Raw genomic sequence first — 26,359 nt, forward strand, 5'->3', positions numbered from 1 at the left:
AAGCAAAGAGACCGGAGGTTGAACCGTAACATGACTTGTCATGGAACAGGCAATATCCAAAGCTAAGCCGTATAATGTAACAACAGTGACAGACAGAGGGATCAAGAAGCTTAGAGGTAACGAGCAAAAGAACCTGGAAAACTGTAATGCTGTAATACGACAAAGGTGGAAACTAAAGCATTAAGCAAAACATAGAAACATACCAACGTACTCTGCTTTGACGAAGTCCAAACTTTTTAATCACACTTTCTCAGAACAACAGTTCCATACACTCCAGCCCAGCAGGTGGCAGTGATTCACCTACAGTTGTTTTCCACTCAGAAACAGAAAGCATTGAATGACATCAGGGCACAAGAAAGTGCTAGGCCTAATGGAAACAAACATATATATATATTTTTTTTTTTTTTAAACAAAAACCATAAATGTCAGCTTTATAGATCATGGTTTATCACTGTAGGTGTAAAATATCATTTTATTAGTATTTTTCTTTATCCATTACTAGATATTTCAGGTGACCCCTGTGTTGGATTTTTCAAATATTGCTTTTTGATAATTGAAATAAATTTAAAATCCTCTGATTAAACTGGAATATTATAATCACACCTCAGCTCTAATTTTAACGCATTCATTATTTAAGTCAATAATCTGACGACAGACTTAAGTCCTAACATCAACAGCTGCGATCACAAAGACTCTGCAGACTCTGAAATTCCTTTTTAAAGAAAGGAGTTTCCATCCATGTGTTGCCTTAGACACAGATGTAATAACTCTGTTCCTCCACTGATGAAGAAGATAAATAATGCAACGCCCTGTGTGTAAACACTCGGCCCCCGAGCCCTCAGCCTTTAGGGCCCCCGGGCCGCTAACTCCTGACCCCTGCTCTACTGAAGGTGAGCCTGCAGAGTTTGGCACGGCAGTCGGAAATCAAACCCTTCCATTTATTAGTTCTTTTGTTGCCGTTACGATCAGAGGTGAAGAACAGGCTCGGGAATAATGCCACGAGAAGACAAACAATTTGAAGACTCGGAGATGTAAATGTGCAACGGGGTCAACTTCAAAGAGTCGGAGCTGCAGTTCAACACTGACCTGACTGCTGTGCGCTTGAAAGTGACCCAGGAGTCAAACCTGCACCCCAGGATGTTTGAGTCTGCTCATGTAATAAGACGTCATGAAAGGAAACATAAAACTAAAAATAAAAAGTCTTTCCTCTGAATCAATTCCACATCATAACATTCGCTTCAAATCTAATTTCCCCTTCGCCTCAATGTGTCTCAATTTCACTTCTCTTCCTGTAAAATGTGTTGGTTTTTTTTTTATTGTTCAGATCAAACAAAATCTGCAGCGGCCTCACAGTGGAAGCAAGATCTGGTCCGATCACTGTTCTTCCTGTGTGCATGGGTTTTTGGTGTGAACGTGAGTTTAAATAGTTGTATCGCTCAATCGGTGACCCTGGGATGGACGGGAGAACTGCCCATTGGAACTAATCCAGTGCTGATCCACAATCCTCCCCGTGATCCTCGCCAGGATCTATGATTGTCTGTGTGTGTATTCAAAGCCTACGACTATAGACCTTTAAGAAAAAAAAAAACAGAAAAAAGCATAATTGTTGGTGTTTATTACTGTGCTATGACAATAACGAGTTAACTTGACCAGTCCTAATAAACACACAGCCCTTTGTTACAAAAGGACAGTCTGAGGACGGACAGCAGCACCTGACCATAAATAGAAATGTCTTCCTCTGAAAGTCTCAGACACTCAAGCACTCATGTATTTCCACATCAACACAATAACGTGTTCAAGTTTACGGTGTCTCGCACACAACCAGGTCTGGTTGGGCCTGAGAAGGTTTTCAGGTCCAGTTATTTTTCCACGTTTGTTCCAAACCTGCTGAGGCTCAGACAGATCTTCGTGTGAACCACAGCGCTCCTGCTCCTGGTTTTGTGATGGATCTTCACACCCAGTCTAAATAAACCGGGGTTACCCACAATGCCACTGCAGCGATTTTCACTGTCACAGATTTTCAGTTTGTGATTTCCAAGAATGTCATCGGGTCTTACCCGAAGGAAAATATTCCGTCTGGTCAACATCTGCTGCAAAGATGTAACGTTTTAACAATCCAGGCGTTTATAGGAACTCAGCTTCTGGAGAAAAACAGAACGGAGGGTGTGGTGGGTTCTAAACACACTCTGAACCAATCACAGAGCTGCATCTAAGCTCTGGAAACAGATTAACCAATCAGTGTGTTGAAGATTTTTAGCACTCAATAACGTTGAAGTGCGCAAAGCTAAAACAAAAAATAAAAGCCAAAATAGTAAATAATTTAGCATAAGCTAAAATAACCTGTTGTGGCTTAAACTACTTCCTTTCCTAAGTCAAAGCTAGTTTAACATATATTGCTCACGTTTTAGCGAATTTCCGAGGGATTAATAAAGTTCTAAAGATCCATCTATCTCTCCCACTCGTTCTTTGTGTGAGTTTCTTTGAACTCATTTGCTAACAATTTAAAATATTTTGTCTACGGTTTATTCATATTTTTGGCTAAAATTCAGGCTACATTTTGACAATAGTGAATCTTGTTGTGTGTGCAAGTGTGTGTGTTGTGTACTGCCACTCGCACTGAACACTCGGAAAGTTGGAAAAGACTGTCTTGTTTTTGTCCACTCCATCTTGTCCTTCTCCTGTTAAGGTTTGGAAAAAAAAAATCCACACACAAATGCTGCACACACCTGCAAATACACACAGCCTCATTTTTACTCTGCCTTCCTAAATATAATCAGTGGATGAAAGACCGCCTACATTTTTTTTTACTTTGCTGTCAGTGTGTGTGGTCCCACCTAAGAACAAAGTGACTGAAATTTACACATTTCCTCTGCCTGTGTGTGTGTGTGTGTCAAGTCAAGACAACTGTGTCCAGTCCAAATTTAAAAAACACATTTCCCTCAACGTAGTCCACAGTTTAAATATCACTATAAAAAAAAAAGAATCCTCCTAAAATGACAACACAAAAAATAATGACTATTCCGAGTTAATATTGCATCAGGTTTATATTGACAAAACAAATGAGCATTAATAAATAAATATTAGTCCCTTACTCATCCCACAATAGAGAAATTCACAGTGTGTTCTTTGTAACCAGGCTGTCACAGGGGACGTGTCCTTAAGTATGTGGTTAATTTGGGGCTCGAACCCTGAGCGAACACTTCGTCAATTATGGGGAGACCAAGAACTAGCGATGTGATGACAGTGACAAGGAGAAAGAAGACAAAATTATCATCATGACACAAATTGATGTGTTTGTGTTCCGTAGAAGAGTGGGAGAGAGAAGTGCTCTGTACACCATGGGAGTGCCCCCAGGAGTCTAGGCCTTTAGCAGCATTACTAAGGGATAACTTTGGTTTACCTGAGCCAGGCCTTCATAAAGGATGTATTAAAAAGAAAGGTTTTAAGTCTAATGTTAAACAGAGAGTGGACATCAGACTGTGCAACCCACCCTGGCAAATGATTTCAAAGGGGAGGAGCCTGATAGATGAAAGCCCTGCCTCCCGTTCTACTCTTATACCATTTTGGGTCCCTGTTTTGGGCCTTTTTTCTGATTGTTGAAATAACAATAAACATATATTAGCATAAAACGTATACATAATTGTCAACTTCTTCTGAAGGTACATTTAAAACGGATAAAAAAAGTTGAAAAAGCCTTAATATTATTCATGACAGCTCTAATATTAACATGAAATCATTGATCGATAATCTCAAATAATGGCCTCCTCACATTTATATTAATGATTAAGGAACATAAAAACTCATTCTTATGTCAGCCCCCCCCATCCCCAACACAAACCTCAGAAGCCAAAGGAAGCTGGAGGAGCTTAAATTATTTACATTCTATCGATAATTGACATTAAACATCAATGGGATGTAGTTTCTTCACTACTAAAGATACAAACATATTCCTTGTAGGGGTTTATTTCTCTCTGATTTATTGTTCTCCCCTCAGCTTCACCCTCTGCTTCTTTATTGTCTTTTCAGCTCGGTTCCCACCAACTGAATGAAAACACAGCAGCAGCAGCAGCAGCAGCAGCAGCAGCAGCAGCAGCAGCAGAGGTGATGGCGGTAGCCCCGGTGCGGGGGCCCTCTGCAGGCTGCCTCTGTTGTGGTGATGATGTGTGTGGAAGTGAAGCGAGGAGCCGTGTGGAAAAAGGAGGTAAGATGCTGGAGGGGAGCGGGGCATGAATGCACTTTTGAGAGCGCCTCATAATGGCTGCAGTGATTCAGTGCTATATTCAGCTCAGGGAAACGTGGGCTCCAGCTTTAAGGGCGGGGCCTGCATTCTCATAAGTGGTATTATTTAGTCGCTGATGTCAGTAAATTGGCATTGAATCGCTGGTGGCCCTTCGCTGTTTCCAAACTGACACAGAAGAACAGTAAATACATTGATGCATGTAGCCTCCCAGAGTGGCTGGTGCAGCCAAGAGCTAAAGCCCCCAATCTCTGAATCACATGACCAGAGAACATCAGAGGGTTGACTTTGACATGTTTCTGTCTCAGCCCTGCAACATCTGTTTCATACACGCACCAGCACTGAGACACACACACTAAAAGATTTTTTATGTGTTTTGTAATCTTTTCATGAGACATAAATTATTCTCTGGCCCACTGCCCTAAAATTGTCCTTTACACATATATGTCCAATCTGAATTCTTAACCCAAATCCCAACTCCAAAATACTCTCTCACTCAGTAGAGACCTGTAGAATGTCCCTACAAGGACCAGAGTATTTTCCAAACAATACAACCCAACAAGTACATCTACACTAGAAACACCAACAACAACTGCCCTTTGATAAACAGGTGAATTCAATGTATATTTCAATACTTTTGTTCTACGTCAGTAGTTTTTGGAAAGCAAACCTCCCGTGGGCGTTACAACAGTACTTCAAAGTAGTCCTGAAACAAGAGCTAATGACTCTATACTGCAAGAAAACGATGTATGACGTATAAAGAAGTATCAGTTCCTCTTCGCCGGTATTTCTCAACGCCATGTAGGTCACTTGGAATTCAAATGAATTCGTCTGAAATGTCTAGTAATTGTTAAAAAAAACTGATACATTTTTTAAAATTATGATTAAAAACACCACACACTTTCTTAAACAACTGTATTACTTTAACTTTCAGGAATATATAAATACAATATACTTTTAGATTAGACATTTGTCTTTGTGTCCTACAAGATACTGAAGATACTAAAGTCAGACTCCTTCAAGATACTGAAGATACTAAAGTCAGACAATAACAGTGATTTATTTTTGATAAAACCATCCCAATGGTTTTTCTGCACACCAAGATTATATAGGATTTTGATATGTTTTATAAATCTTTTATTGGGTTAAAACCCTGGTCAGATCAGGGGTCAGATCATCCATCATTCACCTCTCCATCCACCCACCCATCCATCCACTGATCCATTGATAAAAATGTTTAGCTTCTGTCTTCGATTCTCAGGTCATTGCAAAATGTTTAGGTTCTGTCTTCGATTCTCAGGTCATTGCATTTGACTCTCCGATGAATCAATTGACTCCTCAGCCTTTCTACTCTGTCGAGAACTACATACAGCATGTTGCGTGAGTATTCCATTAGTCAGTGGAACACATCTCTGACTTGGTTGTCTCACAATAACATGTAATGTCATTTTTAATTTCTTGGCATAGGTCAACTATTTCAGACTTAATGTCATTAGGCCTTTAACCAAAGGTCTATGTCAGACCTTTGCACAGATACTGATAGAGTTGGGTCTGCTTCATCCAATCATAATAACACATAACAACAGCCAAAGTTGCAAACAACAACAAACAATAAAGTAGCTGAATAAACCCTAGCAGGTACTGTTTTCTGTTTACTTTTGCTTCTATCTAATTTAGCCCATTCAGGTCTGTCCTTGTCGAATAAATGGTCAATATCATAGTGATATTCCATTTCTACTTCCAGTTTCTCCTGAGGAATAATCATTTTCTATGAACCACAAAACGCTGAAATTGCAGCCATACTTTTTTTTACAATGTGAATTTCTACTAAATGAAGGTCCAGAAACTGAGGTCAGAGAAAGATCAGTTCAGTGAAAAATTTCTGTGTTTGTGTTTCTTTGCTGGAAGTAACACCCAGCCATCCGTCCATAAATCCATCCAATCACTGGACGGCATCCATGTTTTGATGTGTGCAGGTGTACCAGTCTCCTCTCAGCAGAATCTTTAATCATTTCCTTCGCAGCATCCCTCGCCCTTAGATAAGCCTCTGCCAGGGGAAAAGTGTAAAAGTAGGTCGTTGTGAGCAGCCAGGCCAAACATTTCTCACATTTAGCCTCATTATTTGTCTTTCGTGTTTCCGCTGCAGACGTTCGCACAGTCTGTAAACTGCCTGAGAGCAGTGGGACATCAGAGCAAAGGGGGAGCAGTAGGACAAAAAGACGACGCACAGAGAGGCAAAATGGTCCCAAAAACAAGAAGGATTAAACAAAAAATGTTAAAAAAAATAGGACAGAAACCTAGAGGTTACATCCAAAGACAGCTGCAAAAACACAGACTACAAAAAATAAATCTACAGCTAGATTCTTTTTTGTCATATCCAGCTGTACATGGACGCCGATGCAAGGCACCACAAAGGGATGTTCGGCGAACCATGAAGTAATGAAATGCGACCCCAAAGGGCTTTAAAATGACCCAGATGTGATGTAAAACACACACAAAATAATGTCAGACCACTGCAAGGACCAGTAAGACAACCACAAAATGATTTAAAACAACCGCAAGGTGAAGTAACGTGAACCGCAATGTGAAGTAACGTTAGCTCAAAGTGATAACCCCAGATTCATGTAAGACGACACAAAGTGATTTAAGACCAGCGCACGGTGGTGAGTGGTAGAACAACCGCAAAGTGATGTAAGTAATAAAGGACGGCCGCAAAGAAAGTGGACTGCAAAGATAGATAGATAGATAGATAGATCTGGAGTTTCATTTAACACAGAAATAGATTCAATAAAATACGGAAGAGATATAAGACCCCGTGATTTAAAACGACATGTATTTTTTTTGTCCACCACAAAGACTTGCAGGTTGAACATTAGATGATATCGGGCAATTATAATCTCACTGACACAAAATGACCACAAAGTATTCATCACAATCACACTGACGTATAAAAAATCCACCAGGAGACACAATTAGACATTAGATTAATGTAAAAAAGCAACAGCCTTGAAATATTAGCCTAAAAGTATTTATCACAATCACACTGATGTATAAAAAAGCCACCAGGAGACACAATTAGACATTAGATACAACACCACAAAGACACAAAGCACAACCACCAGACAGGGGAAACAGCTACAAAGTGACAAGAAATTGCCAAGAAAAAGACACAAAACAACCACAAAGAGACGTATAACGTTCACACAGACATTAGAGCGTCTAAAAATATCATTCTCTCTCTCTCTCTGTCTGTCTTTGTCCAGCCTCTGTTCCTGGGTCCAGAGACCTGTTGTCTCATAATTGATGGACTCAGGAGGAAAAGTGATGAATGGATCAGTGAATGAATCAAAGTGTAAATACGACTCCTCTGGATAGCAAGTCAGCAAGTGTCTCCGGAGAGACACACTTAGTGCTAATGTTTCGTTCCACAGCAGGACTGAGAAAATATTTAAGACCTTTATATGTGAAAGTGGAGACTGTTGAAATCTTTTTACAGCCTCATTTTAAAAGACAAAACCTGGACATAATGTCTTTTCAAGGCTGGCTTGGTCCTCGGCGACTGTGACGGAGAGAGCGAGACGCTGTCAGCCTCGGAGACACTGGGATGACGATAAAACTTCAGAGCACAACCTGATCGGGGTACGGGTCGCCAACAGGTTTAGCTGTGTCCCACTTTAAACTGTGACGTTTAACTGGTTCAGACCTCTGTTGTCTTGACGACCACCAGAATCTCCGCCGTACTGTTCCTTATCACAATCATCAATCCAATCAAACTCATAACCTCTCTCCTCAGAACAGGTATGAGCAAACTTTGCTTTAGCCTTCGTCAATAAAAACGAGCAGCTCAAAGAAAAGACAAGTGAGTGCTGAGTGTTTAATAGGGACAACAAACATATTTATTCACTTAAGTCATATCAATGACTGATTGTCTGATGTACCAAGATACTTTTGCGATTTTCAAAGAATACAGTATCAGCTGTCTCGTGCTGTGGACAAGAGGCAATAGAGTGGACGACAAAATTTTTTTTTTTTAATATCAATGACTGATTGTCTGATATACTAAGATACAAAGAAAAGAATACAGTATCAGCTGTCTCGTGCCACGCAGAGTAGTGACGGCTAAAAGAAGTTATCTTAGTTCACACCAACACCTCCTTTTTGTTGTTTCTGTTTTTACCTCCTTTCCCTCCTTTGCCAAAGTCCATTGAGAATATAAGCGACATGGAAGCTGCTGGTCGAAGTTTTAATGACATGGGTCCATCCAAAAGACAGCATTTATAAGTCAAACCGTGACACAATTGAACTTACTGATGAAGCAACAACTCATAAGAGCTGGCAAGCAACACGAAAATTAACGTTACTTTTTAGGAGCTTGTGCGCCTCAAACTAATGCCTTGACAAAAGTGTCAGTTCCAGCCTTAACATTTGAAAAATCACAGAGCAGATCTTAGACCTGTGTTAATGGCTCTACCTTCAGGCTAAGATAAAACACTGGTAGAGTATCACTGAGCACTTCTGCAGCAGAAAGGAAACTGGGCTCAGACCTGGGCGCACACGAACATGAAATTGGATTAGAGCAGAATGCCTTTAGCCAATATTTTCCCTCTTCTAAATTAGCCTGAGCCCTGAGCTGTGGCCCAGTTTAACAAGCAGATCTCAGATTAGGCCTCCGAGTGACACCGAACAACACGTCTCAACGAAAACCGAGGCACAAGTGTGTCTTTGAGTCCGAGGAACCATTACGGTGAAAGGTGTGCAGAGTAAATAGATGTAGTGAGGTGTAAATGATCCTCTAGCAGCAGCGATCGGTGATCAGACTCCCAGCGTCAGGCCCTCATGTGACCTGATATCTGAGCAATTACCTGCTCTTTGTGTAACAGTCCATTCCACGGTTAATGCTTCAGGTGTAGAATTAAGTCATTCTTCAGCTCTCGCTGCTGCTCTGAGTGTTTGTTCAGCAGTTCTGGGGTCAGCGCTCTGCTGCGTGTGGTCACTCTCTGCAGTTTATAAGACTCCTCGAATATAAACTGCCTCTTTGAAGCCTTCTTTTCCTTCCACAGAGGAACATTTCTCTGTATCCGGTTTATAGAGCAGGTCTCTACTCCTTTTTGGAGGGGGCGGGTGGGGGCAAAAGAAGAGGGAATAGGGTGGGGAGGGTGGGGGGGCAAAGGGCCAGAGTTGGAGCAGATCTCAGCTTGTGTCATGTAAACTTGGTCGTTCCCTGGGAGGTTGTCAGAAGAGGAAGAGGGAGTCAGCCTTTTCCAACCGGGCCAAGGCAAACATTTCCTTTATTGAGGAACAGTATCTGCTGATGTGAGTTCTGTTGGTTGCTCCCTCTTCTATAAAGAGCCACTGTGTGAATCAAAGAGGTATTGATGCAGGAACTCAGACCGCCGGCCTGGAAGCTTTTTCTGCCTTTTGTGCTGCTCATAATTAATCATTTGAATTCACGGGAGAAAACAGAGAAGGAGCAGAGGAGAAGAGGGAAACCCCCAAAAGTCAGAGCCGCACTCAGTTTGTGTTCACTCACCAACACACAAGACATTTCTGTCTTTTACAACCTGGATCTCATTCTGCTGTTGGACTTGGTGATATTTTTACTTTTGAAAAACTTTATAGCAAATTAAAGTGATTTACATTTGTCCAAATCCTACAGGAGGCAGAAACTAAGGGGAGATTAGCCTTTAGTCAACAACTGCTCTTACACAAAGATGTCTTCAGTTAGTTATTTGGGCTTTTTTTAAATATTATTTTCAAAGCCAACAGTTGCGTTTCAGCCAGAAGTTAGCTGAAAGGTGGCCAAGATGTCAGAAGTCTAGAAACCTCAATTTCAATTCAATTGGAATGTTGTGCAAAATGTAAATTTAAAAAGTAATTTAGAAACTTCTATATATAAAATTGAACAGACTTCAAGGAGTAGATATTAAATGTTCAAACTGACAAAGGTTTTGTTCGTATTTATTTATTTAGCAAATATTCACTTATTTTGAATTTGAAGCCCTTTGATGCCTTCAGCCTGCTTTGGTACTGATTGCATCATTTCCTGTTTTACAGGTGACACACGGTGTACATCATGTTTGCTGCTGTTCCTTTTGAATCGTGTTATTTTACAGCCTTCACACATTATCAATATTTTTCTGCGCTAACCATACATCTAACAACTAGATCAGTGACGCTGCTATAGGCCTAGACTGCTGGGGGAACTCCCATGGTGCAAGCAGCAAATTCTCTCTTTTTCCACTTTTGTTTTGTCTTCTTCTGCTCTCTCCTCATCACTGTCCTCACCTCGCAGGTTCCAGTGCTTCCATTACTCCAGGACCTGATCCTGACCTGACACTGATGTCATTTTAACTATAACTTATAAAAGTCTTACTCAGTAGAATAACTTGTTAAAATAATTAAGTTCCTCCTACAACTGTAGTAATTAATTAGTAATTAAATAGTTTTTAATTGCAAAATAAAAAAATGTAAATGATATGAGCTTCTGCACAAGCAAAACATAAGCTAATTATCAATTCTGAGATTTTCTTTTTTGTCAATTCTAAAATTTTAGTTGTTAAATAGAAAAGGTGACAAAGAATAAAGACATTATTTTTAGACCTACAAGAAATTCCTAGACTGATTTATTGATTATTACTATGATTTATATTCCGTGGGAAGTTGGCACATTTTTGTAGCAGAATTATTTTTATTTGAACTGGAGGAGATCAGGTTTTCAGAGAGACCACGGCACAGCTCCAGATCCTGGTGTTAGAGTATTTACAGTGATTTACATTGCTCAGGTTTCCTGCTCTGAAGAGCTTCATTTGGACAAAGACGGTGTGTGTTCAGGAGAAAGATATTTGAACACCTAAAAATCTTTTTTTTTTTTTTAAGAGAGCCTCCACCTTCTTTAAGCAGTGCGAGAGCTGTGTCATCAGTTTCTTCTAAAGCTCCTTCAGTCTCATTCTCTCCACTTTGGCTCCCTTTTCACTCTCAGACCCAATCGAAGCACCTGGAACCGCTTCAAGGACTCCAGGGTGGTTCTCCAAAACCAATAAACAAAGGCGAGCTGAGGTGAGCGTTCCAAGTCTTCATCAATCCAATAGGTTAAGGACGAGTTAGGGTGTGGTCCACACCCGGATCATCGTCGGCTGCCCCCGTCAGCTTCTCCCATTGGACCTGCACATCCTCAGCGTCACGGCCAACCTGGCTTCGTTTGCCAATCAGAAGGCAGAAGCCACTGACATCACTCTTCATTTTCCCCAAAACACCCTGGCAGCCGCCATGTCGGAAAATTAGACAAACTTTAATAAACAAATTGTCAGGAGACGGCGGGGAGACGGTGCAGACGGTGCTGAGCAGCAAGGACGGAGCTCGAACGCCGCCAAGCAGCGGCAGAAATGTGTTTATCATTAGTCTGTTAAAGGATGGTAAGGATCGGGTCCAAAGTTAAATGTGAGATTTTCAAATGAAACCAAGCAAGCACTTAAAAAGTCTCTCTGTTTGTGTCGAAGTTTACATAGATGGATTTCAGAGGAGCTGAGGTCATGGTGAACACGACCTGACCCTGCTCTCTGTAAGAACCACAACTCTGTCAGACTTTTCAAGGAGCTTTTCGAAGTTCTTGTAGCTGCTATTGGCAACTTAATTTAGTTCAACAGTTTCAGTTCGCCTTCAATTCTGATTGGCTCCATCACAAGGTGAACGTTAGAGTTAGAGTGTTGCCAAAAAGATAATAAAAATGATTACATTTCTACAAAAAGGGAGACTAAATATATAGAATTTTGAAAAAACTAAAAAAATAAGTTGACAGTTAAACCAAGTTTAGCTAATAACGACCTTGCTAAACTGAGGTAAAATTACAGATAAAAGTTAGCTAAGACATAGCCAATGGTTCACCAAGAGCTAATCAGCCAAAGTCTGCTATAGGTTACACAGCTAAAGGTTGGCTAAAAGATAACTAGACATTAACGAAATTGTGATATAAAAATAATACTAAAGAGAAGAAATGAATTGTTATACAAAGAACCAAACTTTGTTTAAAATATAGTGATAATTATTTCAAAGTGAAAATGTGTCAATAGTTGCAAATATGTAGCTAATGGTTAGCTAAAATTGTATTAAACATCCATATCTAAGAGGTGGCAGAAAAATCTATTGTAGTTGTACTTGGTCAAAAACAGCTCAATGTTAAAATAGTTGTAGAAGAGCAAAGGTTTAGTCTGTTACAGTACCTGCCATGTAACTTTTAGGTCATTTATTTCTGTTTAAATCTTTTTATAATTTCATGTGTTTCATGAGTTTTTTTTCCAGAACTTCTCTTTCTTCACTTTCTTGACTCTCGCAAACAAAGTAAAAGGCTTTGGATCAGAGCAGTCAAGGAAAATTAGCCCGTGACAGATCATTAGAGAGCTGAAGACATTACTGTCAGAAGAGAATAGAGTTTGTTCAAAATAAATGTTAAAAATCAACTTTATTTTAGAGCAACATTCCTGCCTCAGATTTACGTTTGCTCTTTCTGGACTTACACCAGGCCTTCATCAGAACTCTGTCAGACTCCATCAGCCTGCAGCTCATTAAAAAAAAACTTCAGCTCTGCGCTAACACGCCGTTAGCGCAGAGGTGCTGTCATCATCTGTCACAGTGAGCCAGCACTCAGAAGGACCTGCTGTTTGCTCTCAGTAAATTATACATGTGCAGCGTCGCTGCTGTGGTTAACCAGACCATGTCCAATAATTTTGTAACCCAGCAGCAGCAGCTTCTCTCTCAAAAGTTTCCTCACAGAAGTGCATTTTTGTACCAAAAAAGCGACAACACTAAGTAACAAGAATAGAAGAAAACTCACCCTGGAGGAAATGTGAAACACATGCAGTTTCCTAACAGACAACAGAACCGTTTCTATCACTGCAGTATTTCAGTTCTACAGTATTAACTTTGTGTAAAGCAGGTCTGTCAAACTCATTTTTGTTTAAGGGCCACATAAAAACTAATTAGATGTCAAGTGGGCCGGACCAGTTCTATCTTAACCTAATTAACTACAAATAACAATAAATGCAAGTGTTTTCTCTTTGCATTCATGCATTTTTTTTGTGTGTATTTTTTTTTTCTTTCACAATTCATCTAACGGGTCAGACTGAACACTCTAGCAGGTCGGTTGTGGCCCATGGGCCGTATGTTTGACACCACCGGTGTAAAGTATTCTACATTGAGCACAGACGCCACAACTAAGGTTAGCTACGTCCGCCCCGTTACAGACAAATGGTTGCAGCCAAACCACGATAGAACAGATGAGGTGGGTCAGAGCCAAAAAACAAAAAGTCTTCAAATGGTGAATATTATAGCTGTAGTTGTACTAATCTGTGAATTTATTACACAGAGGAAAATCATAAAGAGACACCACACCATCCCCACTCACATTCACTCTGTACAGAAAGTCTGGGAATTGAACCATTTCTGTACTGGCCACATGAATTCAAGTACTTGGATGAATATTTGAAAAACAGCAGCATAAATGAAGAATAACTGCTGTGGTTAAAATATTGTGAAGAAATTGAGAAAGTGGCCAAAAACAACTCCAAAATGTAAGGGAAGAGCTAGGGAAATGACCAAACCAATCCGCTAACCTAAACTCATTTAGAAGACGATCAAAATGAAGAAAAGTGTCAACGATGGATCTGTTGTTTTCCTGTTGTCTCCATTAATGAAGATTTCATTAACCTGGACTGAAGTTTACGATGATGTGAGGAGCTTTAACATTTGGACTGGTGACTCATCCCCACTGTCCTCATATAACAATAATGAGCATCATCAAGCATTATCATTAGCATCATCAGCTGGACCTAAATGTCAAGGTTCTGTTCTACTGCGTTGGTCTGGTCTGAAATTAAAGGTCAGCTTCAGACGTGATTGGGAAAATTAATTTTATGACAAAAAAAACAACAGCAAACAGGAAGTGAGCTGGACAGTGTGTCAGCGCGAGATGTTTTGGTCTTAGGACAGGGAAAGGTCAGTTGCTGTGATGATGATGATGATGATAATGATCATTATTTTTTTATTATTAATAATTTTTGTATTAAAGATGAAGTACTGTTGGGTAAAGACAGTACAAAAAATACTAACATAACCCAGTACAGACTAGTTTCATTAAACCAAAGTATATTTTGTTCTCAAGTTCTAAATGAAATCCATCATGTTAGGGATGTTTCCCATTATCTTTGTGGAAAATGCTTCAAATATAAATGCCAAACCCAGAGCAACTGTGGCAAAAACAATTTCATTAAAAGCTTCCAGATACAACCGGAAAAGAAATCGAAGCTGGAGGGCGAAGCCAAGTTAGAATTAAAAAGAAAAAAAAAAGTCTAAGGAAATCAAGAAAAGATCAAATATCCAGGACAGAACACAGAGACACGGACACAGAGACATGAATGCAGAAAAAAACGATGATCTCACATAGGTAATTCTCCTAAAGGAACACAGGTGAAAGGATACACATGAAAGATGCTCATTCAAACTAGTTTTATAGTTGACCTAACGTAGTGTTTTTTAAACCTGATAAAAATATTCTTTCAACTAATTCCTATACTTTATAAAATTATGATTTAAAAACACACAATTTCAAACAACTGCATTCATCCACATTCATGTATATGCATCAAATTATCTGAGTTGGCACATTAACAGCTGCGATCACGTGACAGCTACTGAAATGTCTCTGGGCTTGGCGGACATTTTTGATGTTTATATTTTTATATTGCTAACTAAATATTTTACCTCAATTTTTACTTTTGGCATTTTACCTTTTACCTGATGGTCTACATGTTAAAGTCAATGCTTGCTATCTACCTAATATTTTAATTTTTTTTTTAATGTTTACATTTCTATAGTTTACATCAATGTTGGCATTTCCAAACCAGTGGTCACATTTCTTGTAATGTTGAAATATCTTCATCCTGGTCTATGTACAACTATTATGTAGAGTGTTTCATACACTTTCAGATTTCTCTTTTTTGTCTGCTCTGCTCTACATTTGCACAATAGAGCGTGGCGTTCCATGCTTGAAAAATCCTGTTTCTAAAACTTTCTTCCTGCAAGAATAGCAAATCAAAGTTACTCCATTCTATTCTATTCTATTATCTGCCAGAGCCCTGGATCAGAGGGCTGAGGGTCTCACTGTTACCACAGTACTTTCCCACAGTTGCTGTCCCAGCCTTCAACAACACTTTGGTGGACTGAAGATAAACCCTGCTCTCTTTGTTGTACTACTGGTATGTGCTGACATCTGGATCAACACACCCAAGTGGAAACGCTGGGTGGAACCAACTTGGGGCACTCTTCACTCGGTTCCAGTCCCACAGGTCTTAAGACCAATAACAGGCCAGGGGCCAAGTAGCCACAGGTGCATATACACCAGCAGACGGCCTCCAACAACAAACAAGCAGATAAGACGGGACCGAAGGAAGAAGGGGATTGGATTCCATCTGATCGCTCACAGTAAAATATTAGCATCTGTCTTAGGTGTTAACTGCGTAAAGATATGGATTTCAAAGTTATGGAGATCAGCAAAAACAGCCCACATCAAGGTTTGTACTGTAAGATGACATCACAAGGAGCAGCGGCGACGAAGGAAATTATACTATACAAATACAGATTAATCAAAAAATGACAAAAATAATTCCTTATATTGCTGTAACAGTAAGACAAATAACAACAGGTAGTGGTATGTGTTTCACACCATACTGAACCAAATGATGGACTTAATATTGAAAAAAATGTAAAGGTTTAACTCAAAATTAGCTTTGTGAGTCTGTGGGTTTCAGTCATTAGTGCATCTTGATAGTAGTTTCTAGAACACTAGTATGTCTGTAACATGTATAGCTGCTGTGTAATACAGCAAAAATAAGTAAACGCTAAAGAAGTCCTAACAATATGAATTTGTAAACCTTAAATGTTGTTTTTGTAAATAAAATACGACACAGAACTTTCTAGTACATTCCAAAAAAGGAGGTTAATAACATATCTGGACTTACCCAGTTTGGCGCTGAAACCCGTCAACTGGTCGAGTGTAGGTTAGCGACTCTGCTCGCCGGTGGTCGGTAAATCTGGGTTCGCTACTCCGTCTTTGGTAGAGAGAAGCTAATATGTAAATTATTATTTTGGACGAACACGCACTCTTATGTGAGTTTCTGTTTCCTTTCATTTAAACTCGCCATCCATACCTGTTGCTTCGACCCGCACGGAACGTCTTCCGGTTCCACACACCTGGTGCAACGGTTGTAATGAGTGTTAGAGGAACGTTTCCGTCCTTTTTCAATATTCCACCTTCTTTGTATTTTAACGTTCCCCAGTGTGAATTTATTTCTCATGAAGTGTTGGTTATAAATAAAAATAAAATAAAGTGCGAAAATGGGTTAAGTTATATCGCGTTATTTACGTCTGTATATGTCCGGGAATTCTGAACCCCATGGAAGAACATGACAATGGAAATATCTTAATACTATGTATCAGTGTATTTTGGATGATGACTATATATATGAATATACATGAGAGCATTTTTTAACATTCAAGAACACATACTTACACACTCATAAATATCATTAAACACACAGCTACTTATAACCCAGCCCAGGCAGGTCTTAAAATAAAGCCTTTAATGCCACATCAACAATCAGCAGCCCCCTCTGTTCTTGACTCATGCAACCACATCTCACATGAAATATTCATCAAGTAAGAAAATCCCAGCCTTAGGGTTAAATTAGCACCCGGACATCCCCGATTAATTAACGCCTCGTGGCTGCTCACCCACTGATCAACAACAGATTCTGGTTCAATGCTGTGGTGACTCATAACCACTGAGTTCTGATTAAGGCAAATAACCGAGATATTTGGACGCAGACACTTCCTGTCTAGGGCTCAGGATCATTAAAGTAGCTTAATCTAATTAGTCTTTAACTGGGTTTCCTGTTTATTTATATAAACATGGTGTTTTATTCCAGTCGTTAAAAAAATTACAAATGGCCTGTACTTAGAAATCACTTTTCTAGTCCTTATGACCACTTTAGCTTTAGCTTTACACTATTGGTTTTGCTATCTCCAACTTGTAACTTCTCAGTATAGCTAAAATGTCTCTACAAGATTTAAATTTATGGAATCATTTTTCTGTCAATTAAAAAGGTGCTATAAATTGTATGGCTCTAATCTTAACAAAAAATAAAATTAGACAATCAAAAACAAACTAGTAAAAAATATGGAAAATTTGTGCATTAATACTTTCAACACACTACAAGATTCTTCTGGAGAATATTCTGGACCATACATCCACCAGATCCATTATTCCTGAGTTATGACTCTAGCTAGCATTAGCTGAGCTAGCTGGAGCTCACATATGTTTGATCGTGTTGGTTACATTTGAGTCTTTCATGACAGCTACATTAACTTATATTTAGCCAAATTGTAAAGGTTGAAAAAGTGAAGGGTAAATATGAAGATAAACTCTAAATTAGGTACAAATTTTGAGGTTTTGTTGGTTTGATTTCTTTTTGTTGAACAAAACCGAAAATGAAATGCTGCCTGTTTTTCACTGAATGAATCATCACATCATTCACAGCTTCTGGGAATCAGGAAGCAGTAAGGGATGTTGATAGTTAGCTCTATCATTAGAGCTAAGTTATTAATAAAGGCAAATCTGTCAGTTAACCTCACATCTCTACATGATGTCAACCACCCAAACATAAAAACATGGTGGGTGTTCACCTTCATAAACCAGTGTGTGCTTCCAATTAAGAGCGGGTCACTTTAGACATTCATCCCCCAATGTTTCCTTCCTTTTAAACCTTTACTCAGATCCCCTCAGGAGCTGGGTATGGACCTAAATCCACTCCGGATGGTTTGTTTGTGTGTTGGCCCCTGCTTCTCTGTGTAAATGTCAGTGATCTGACAGCGGGACCTGCACTCAGAGCTGCTCCAAACAGTGCTCTTTTCATCTGAACTCTTTGTGGGATCCATTAGCGGTGGAGGTCGGCAGCCGTCGACCGAGCCGACTGTCACGTCTCATTGGCCCAACATGACCGCCTCTCAGGAACACGGCCGCAACAGGAAATGAGATGATGACGATTTTCACTCAACAATTGGTCAAGGTAAACCTACAAGAATGCAAACCACTGAAGGTCATGTTACGTTTACAAATCTACCAAGTTAGCAAAGGCTAATGCCTCCTTAAGTCTGGACAGCCTGAGTCATCTTACAACAACAATAACTAAACTGTACAACATGTGTCTAACAAACCAGGCCACAAAATGACCCATTTCTGGGTTAATGAGAAAATGGTGCCGGAACTTCTTTTTTTAAATGCAACATTACAGCCATGTCACTGGTACCACGTCTGAAACCTGGAGGTGTTTGTTCTTTCTCTGAAATCCAGATGCTGGAGTTGATACAGTTATTTGTATCATTTTTTTAAAGTGAATTACTTGTCATTGTGACACACTTCATTTTACCCATCACCAAAGTGAGCAGGGGGCAGCTTAAGTGCCCGGGGAGAAGTGTTTGCCATGCTCAGTGGTAACTTGACAGCTTGTGGATTCGGACCTCAAACCTTCCGGACTCAAGTCCACTTCCTCAAACACCAAGCCACCACTGCCCTCATTTGTCACTTTAACCCAGATACAGACCATAAACAGGGACTAAAACTTCCACAGGACAGTTATTATGAGCTGTGAACTGAAGCGTCAGCCTGTCAGCCATTTGTTTTGAAATCATGACTACAAAATAAACGAAAAGACTGTAATTCTCTTCATTACAACTCGTTCATTACAGCCCACTTCCCTGATTAATCCCTGGAAAACTCTGCCTCCCTCCTGATGCCTGGTTCATCTCTTCCAGGAAATGGATGTTTGCTTTCATTACTGACTTGAATTCACACACTGAACAGATTCCTTCCCTCTCTGTTTGTGAGGCTTTTCTGCCTCCGTGCTCGAAACATTCAATGAGCCCCGGGCCTCGTGGCTCATCGTCGCAGTTTCATCACACGGGCGGAATTTTCTGAAGGTGAAAGTGAAGCTTAATCAGTCAGTTGTTGGAGGTGGAAACTGGCTCTGACAGCGCACGCTACCGCAGAAGATAGATTTGTGTGGATGTGTTTCGCAGAAACGTGGAGTCTGGAGGACGGACTGAACCTCTGGATCATCCTCCGTGTCTCAGCCGTGATACAACACATTCCCAAGTTTTGTTGTGTTTTTTCCCCAGTGTTCTTCACACTCAGCTTTGTTGTCTGGTTTTTCCAAAATCAGTCCCTCCTGAGAATTTGCCCAAATGTTATTAAAAAGGAAATATGATTAAAGAAAAGTTGACTTTCCCCGACGGTAGCAGTGGCAGGGTTTTTTCTTTTTTTTTTTTTTTTTTTTGCAGTTGCAGGTTTCTGACGGCAGACTGTAACAGGATCTGGGACCAGGACTTGGAAGCTGAAGTGGTCCAACAAGTACAGTTGAAGTGCCCTAATGAAATCCGACCTCTTAATTTTAACAGTACCAAGTAATAAAGTGGACCATTAATACTCCTCAGACTCTTCTTCTTCTTCTCTTCTCTGGCCCATTGCAGCCTCCGATGGTTTTTCCATGGAATCATGGCGGCCAGCAGATACCTTTGATCTCGATCATCTGCGCGTGTCCCAGTCTGCCCACACTTTCCCCCTTGAAGCCATCCAGGGTTGGCCCGTAATGGCCCCGTGGAGAACCTTCGGCGGCTGAGCGCAGACGAGGTGAGCGGACCCGGAGCTCCGGAATTCACCCCTGAAATGTTTTTATCAGCTGCTAAATGGATTCCTGAAACGCCAACCAAATGATCTCGTGAACGCCTGCTGCGGGCCTCCTGCTCCCATACATGACTGCTCTCAGATGAAAAATGCTGTGGGACGTTTTATTGCTCCTGCCGGACACATTGTCTCTTCCAATGGCTGCCTGTCACTGATCTGTAGAATTGAAGGAATCAGAGCTGCGTTCAAGACAGCATCACCAGAGGAAACTAACAGGTGTCTGAGAACACGTCTGAGGACGGGAGAGGTCACTGTCATGACCTCTGACCTTCTTTATTTTACCCAAAAAATGTAAGAGATCAAGAAATTGATGATACACAAATGACAATTGATTAAAAAATGTTAAATATTTTTCCTTGTGTTCGGAAATCTGTTTGAGATGCGAACCTTAATGACTCCCAAAAGAAGAGTCTGCTCTTTTGGCCAGGGTACATGTACGCACAAAAAAATGTGTCCTCCGCATTTACCACTCCCTGGGGAGCAGTGGGAATTTCTGTTGCTTTCTCAACACACCACAGCCAGAGAGGAATTCAAACCTGCGATCCTTTTGGTACCGTTCCAAATCCTCTTAGCGCTAGGCCACATATTCAGTCATGGGTTTATGTACCTGAACGGGATTTAAACCTCAGCTTCCTTGAACCAAGTCGGTGGCACTGAGCTATCCAGCCAAATAAGGAAAGTGGGTTTCATCAAAGATGATGCAAGAGAAAGAGGTCTTTTAGGACTTTTGACCTTGACTTGCAGAAAAGTTGGCGTTGAAAATAACATTCCTCCAATACAGATCTGACAAGGTTTCATCTAAGCCAAGAATGAAGAAATAAAAAAAAAGATTCACAAATAAAAATAGTTTCAGTTCCACTGACGTTGGCAGCAAACCCCATTCAGTTCCCAGGAAACCTGTTTGTATGTGTATTGTGTACTGTACTTCAGAGGAACAGCTATCAGGTCAGTACTACTCTACAGCTTTAGGTGCAGCGTCACTGAATGTTTCCTACTGCAGTACTCAGTACTGTTTCCCTCTGTTTCCAGTCACTGTGCTGAGCTAAGCTAACACTTTTGAGCACAGCTGAAACAAGGTGCTAACAAGACATCTGTCATCGTGTTCCTACTAAATTCTCATTTTGCACATGTTTGGCCTCCGTTTTCTGGCCATCCTCTGGTTTCCACTCTTTTGAAGTTCAGGTAAGAAGATCAATCTCCTCGAAAACTTCCACCACATCCTTTCATATGACTGATCTATTGTCTGTTCCCCGGTTCACCGGCTTTGCCGCGTGTCCAGACTTCCAGGAGCCGTCTTTTTTTCGGTTCCAATGTCCCGCTAACGTCATGAACATGTGCCAGACTTGGACAGGTCACAGGATCAGCAGCGGGCGGCGTCTCCACTGTCACTGGAGCCAATAAGTGAGTGTGAGGTGACAGGTCCCAGACGCTGCTGATGGACTGTCGCACCTCTTCAGTTTCAAACCGGAGCGACTGAGGACGCCCACTGTAAGGCTGGTTTTCACATCAGTGCCTCACTGACACACACACGCTTCACAAACTGTTATCTGAGAGTGACAACACAAAGGATGACATGACAGCTAACAAAACTTTTGAAAAAAAAAGGTCACGGTGAGGTGCCAGGGGGTGTCCAATGGAATATGGCCACTGCTGTAATGCTTTGTGTTTTTTATTGTTATTTACTGACAATAAAAAAAAAATATATGTGTCCCTAAAGACGGGGGTTCCTGAACTTCTCCATGCTAGAACTCCCCAAACAGCATTAGCTTCAGGCCGGCGACCCCCTTTGATACCCACAAACAATGCTACAAAATTATTCACAATTACAAAATTATTGCATTCGTCTAGCACAGTACTTCTCAAATAGTGGGGCGGGCCCCCCTGGGGGGTCACGGTGAGGTGCCAGGGGGTGTCCAATGGAATATGGCCACTGCTGTAATGCTTGAATGATAACAGGCCTCCAGTCACTAGGTGGCAGCAACACATACAGTGATTTGTACAGATAAAAATGTACAAGTTATCAGGTTCTCAATAGTATTTCAATTTGAGGGGGTGTGGGACGAAGGGGTGGGGGGGTTCTGTCCCCAAGGGGGACCATGACAGAAAATAATTGACAACCACTAGTCTAGCATAAGAAAATTAACGAACATGCGCTAGCTAAGCTACATGCTAGCTTGAGGAGCAGAGCAGCTCAACAACAGCAGCAAACCTGATCCACATCTTACTGTGAATATTCTCGAACACGAGATGGAAAGTGATAAAAAGTGTTTACCTCCTGCTCGACCACCGCCACCTGTGTTTCCACCTGGTCTCAAACTTTTTTGAGAAGACACCAGTCCTCAGAGTAAAGCTGGACCAGCTGGGACTGACCTGAGACCCACAGAGTCGGCCTTTTGAGCAAAGACAGAAAACCCATCAACAGACTCCTGTTCCCTTCTTCCTCTACGCCTCATTGCCAACACCATGTGGTGGATTATTTTTAGAAGGAAAACCTGCTCGGAACAGCTCATCAATCAACACTGAGCTAAATTTAGTTGGACAGCACATCACCTGAACACTGACCCCAGACCAGGGCAGATCCTGGACCTTGAACCTCTATGTGATCCACCTTTATGTGGTTAAACTACAGCATTCTATTGGCTGGGGCTCACACTGTGAGGGCTTCAGATCTTTATGACTAAAGATGGAGTTTTTTTAAGGGGCATAAAATAAATTTCTTAAGACCTACTGCAGGGGGTCTTGAGAAATCACCACATCACCAACACAGGTCCCCTCGACTGTTAGACTGTAACTGCTCTATAACATATTAATAAGTTTCTGCAATTGATTATTTAATTTTAACTTATTCAAATTACAAATATTTAACCTTGGTCTGTGTAATGTAATGTAAAAAAATGATCAAGTTACAAAACTCAGCAGCATGGATTTTATTATAAGAAACTTTTTTTTTTTTAGCTCCCACGGGCCACACAATAGGACTTGGCGGGCCATATTTGACCCAGGGGCCTTGAGTTTTGATACATGTAATCTAATGTAAAACAATTATTATTTCAGTCCTGTTCTTTAACCTTGTTTTTTCATCATTATTATGGATAACTATTATTATTATTATTGTTGTTGTTGTTATTATTGTTATTAGTTATGGATCTGTTTTTGGTTTTCTTTAGGTTTTTTTGTGTAGCATAAAGAGCAAAATCTGTCCTGGTGCGAACTTCCATTATCTTCTGTTAAAATGATTCTAGAGAAGGTCAGAGGTCAGACTTGAATGCCGCTCTGATTCCTCTTATTCTACGGATGAGTGAAAAGACGATGTGGGTCAGAGATAACCTAATGATAGGTCATAGGTCATTCAGATTTCAAAAGAAGCTGGAGCCAAAGACTTTGTAAGAGCCAACACCGCCCTGTGGTTGGTTGGTGCAATTACACCTGGTGGTGAAACCTAATAATGTGGCCAATTCAAATCATTTATATTCTCGAGTAATTATGCCGGTAATTTTCCAAATTTTTGTATAAACACATATTTGACGTGGAAGGGATTTGAGAAACCCACGCGTACGAGTCGACGGACTTATTTTGATTTATTCTTCTGATTTGCTTCACCTTTGATACATTCTGAGAGGATTTCCAGCTCAAATTCCCAGTTTAGGGATAATTCTCTGAAATAAAGCGTTAAATCAACAGACTGGAGCTCTTTCTCTGAGGCTTTCCTTCAAACGTATCCGTACGAACCACTGGTGCCGCTGCATGCTGATTGGCTGAAGGACCCCCAGCTGCTGCTTTTCCCCGCGGACAGGAAGGGGACCCTCCTGATGATTGCGGCTCTTTGTGTGTCTTTTCCACCTGCATGTGTTTCTGATTTGGGCATGAGGCAAGTGTTTTCATTGGCCAGCGGTGGCGCTCACTTTCCTCTGCGAGCCTGGTCCTCTCCACTTTTATTTCCTCAAACATGGCTTTTCTTCATCCAGCTAATTGGAAGCCACTTTACCCTCCACCGCCGCCGCCGCTGCCGTTGCTGCTCTCGCCTCATTATTTCGGGGTTAATGGCTTTGGTGAGAACAAGTTTGGTTCTGCTGGGCCTCCTGGCCAATTACAGTAATCAGAGCCAGTGCAGATCCAGATCCGCAGAGGAGCCACATGTGGAGGTTCAGGTGTAAAAGCTGAAAACAGTTTACTCTGCAGATGCTGTGTCACTTTGTTTCCACTGCTGTTTCACATTTACTCCCATCACAGGCTTTTCTTCTTCTTCAGCAGTCTGAAATAATAGTTCTTCAAACGACCAAACAAAGGTTAATTAACAACCCACTCTCCGACACCAAAGTCCATTATGAAAAACAATCATTTTAGCTCATTGCCTCTATGGACTTTGTTGTAGTGGAGTCAGTTATTTTTTTAAAGTAACAAAAAATGAAAAAAAACAGAAAATGAAATCCTGTCTTACTGTAAGAGAAAAACACAAATCTATGTATTTGTCTCATATCATATATTTGTGTTTTTACATTAGGGAACATAGGAATGGATAATTGAGTGAGTGAGCTAAAATCATTGATTTTTTCAATGGACTTTGGAATGGTACAATTCTAGCCAAATTTCACACAAAGAAGTGCTACAAAACTGTCAAAAACTGATATTATTTTACGCCAGACTTTATGTAAAAACACTCTGGTACACAGAATGAGGGATACGCTTTCATCGTCTATGGCGGGTCATGTGACATCATTCCCGTGAAAAGCAGCGGATGCGCCGAGAGCTGCAGGTTTCCACGCCAGCCACCTCCCAGTGTTACATGTCAAGATGTTTATTCACTCAGTCGGGTTTATTTTTAGGCCAGAGTTCAGCTCCTGGGAATCATACGTACAACATGTGTCAGTGGGCGGAGGTTGGGAGACCAATCAGAAACCAGGACCAATGGACCGGTAGATGCTGAACGTGTTTGTGAAAAAAAGAAGATCAAACTTTTTGAGTTTTGGCATTGTTCATTAGCTGCTCAGTTTTTCTGTCAAGAATAGAAAAAAAAGGCGTTTTTTCAGCACCCCCCGGTGGACATTTTGTTAAATAATAATTACATAGAAATAATAGAATATTTGTTCAGAATACATCGTCTCGTCTCGTCAAGATCTTGTGCACAACTCGGAAAAAACAAAACGGTGATAAAATCTGTCCCTGTGAAATCTGTGCCGGTTTACTTCAGTCAAGGGTCAAACTCATTCCCGCTCACATCTTTGACCTGCGCCCCATAGCTTTACTGTCTTTTTTTAAGAATGTTCATGGAACTATAGGTTCTGGTTCCCTGCCAGGAAGATTTAACGTATCCTGCGACACTGTTTGTGATTGGTCTCCGGAACCGCTGTCATCACATCTGTCAACACACTGCCTTCCATGATGATCTATACACGCTCTGATGTCTTTTCCATCCTCTCTGCCTCCATATGTGGGGAGTTGAGTTGTTTCCAGAGGAAAGTGTCGAGGGGGAACCCCCCCGACCCTGTGACACACGACCCCCATCCCCCCACTAACCCACCCACACACCACACACTGTAATTGCAGCAATTACTTTTCCATAACAGCCCTGAAACATGTATGTGGTTAGAATAACAATTTCCACAAGAAAACACTTGTTCATTCATAAGAGAGAGAAAAGGGAATCCTCTCAGGACGTCACGGGGCTAAAGCGGCAGGACAGAGATGGCGCTGGCTGCTCTGGGATCAGTCAACAGACCTGAGGAGCTAGGAAACCTTTGCAACAGTTGAATTGTAATTTGTCTATAATTTACAGGCTAAGATTAGTGGGTTGGTGTTCGTTAAAGTTATCATGGCAAAAAACTCTAAATTAGGAATGGTTCGATATATCTAAATTAACTCTAAATTAGGAATGGTTCGATATAAATTTGTTTTATATCCGATACCGATACTGCAACTTGGTGTAACCGTTATCAAGCCGATACCTTCTTTCTCCTCCTGCATATCGTGGGCTGACGTTGTTGAGGCGATAGTTTCTCTTTTACAGCGTGTCAAGCAAAGTCAAGTGAGCATTTGGGTTTAGGTATCCGATCAAACGGGCTAAGTTTGATCCTGAAGTGTCAGGCAAAGTTAAGTGAACATTTGGGTTTATGTATCTGATCAAACGGGCTAAGTTTGATCCTGAAATTAGGACCAATATCGGACCAATAGCTATCCTGAGTATCGGATCGAGCCATCCTTACTCTAAATACAATTCTTTAGAATATGTTTTTAACTTTCCATTACGGCTCATAGAGGACCAGGAGTTGCTGGTCTACTGCTGCCCCGTGTGGTAGGTTTGAGTTATTACGCATAAATTTGACACCAAAGTCACAATA

At 40.8% G+C, this 26,359-nt stretch overlaps 1 long non-coding RNA gene across 2 annotated transcripts; it reads right to left on the reverse strand.

Annotated features, from left to right (window-relative positions):
- Positions 1-523: 523 nt before the first annotated feature.
- Positions 524-16,568, reverse strand: LOC112487393 (uncharacterized). Of its 2 annotated transcripts, none has more exons than XR_003050450.1 (3): positions 16,435-16,568; positions 16,246-16,335; positions 524-2,141 (listed from the first exon to the last, which is right to left on the reverse strand). It is a non-coding gene; the product is annotated as an uncharacterized LOC112487393 (long non-coding RNA). The 2 variants fall into 2 exon arrangements; XR_003050449.1 differs by lacking the exon at positions 524-2,141 and adding an exon at positions 10,896-11,491.
- Between the last annotated feature and the right edge of the window lie 9,791 nt (positions 16,569-26,359).

This window comes from Cynoglossus semilaevis, chromosome 8 (genome assembly GCF_000523025.1).
Source record: "Cynoglossus semilaevis isolate Cse_v1.0 chromosome 8, Cse_v1.0, whole genome shotgun sequence".
Classification (NCBI taxonomy): Eukaryota; Metazoa; Chordata; class Actinopteri; order Pleuronectiformes; family Cynoglossidae; genus Cynoglossus; species Cynoglossus semilaevis.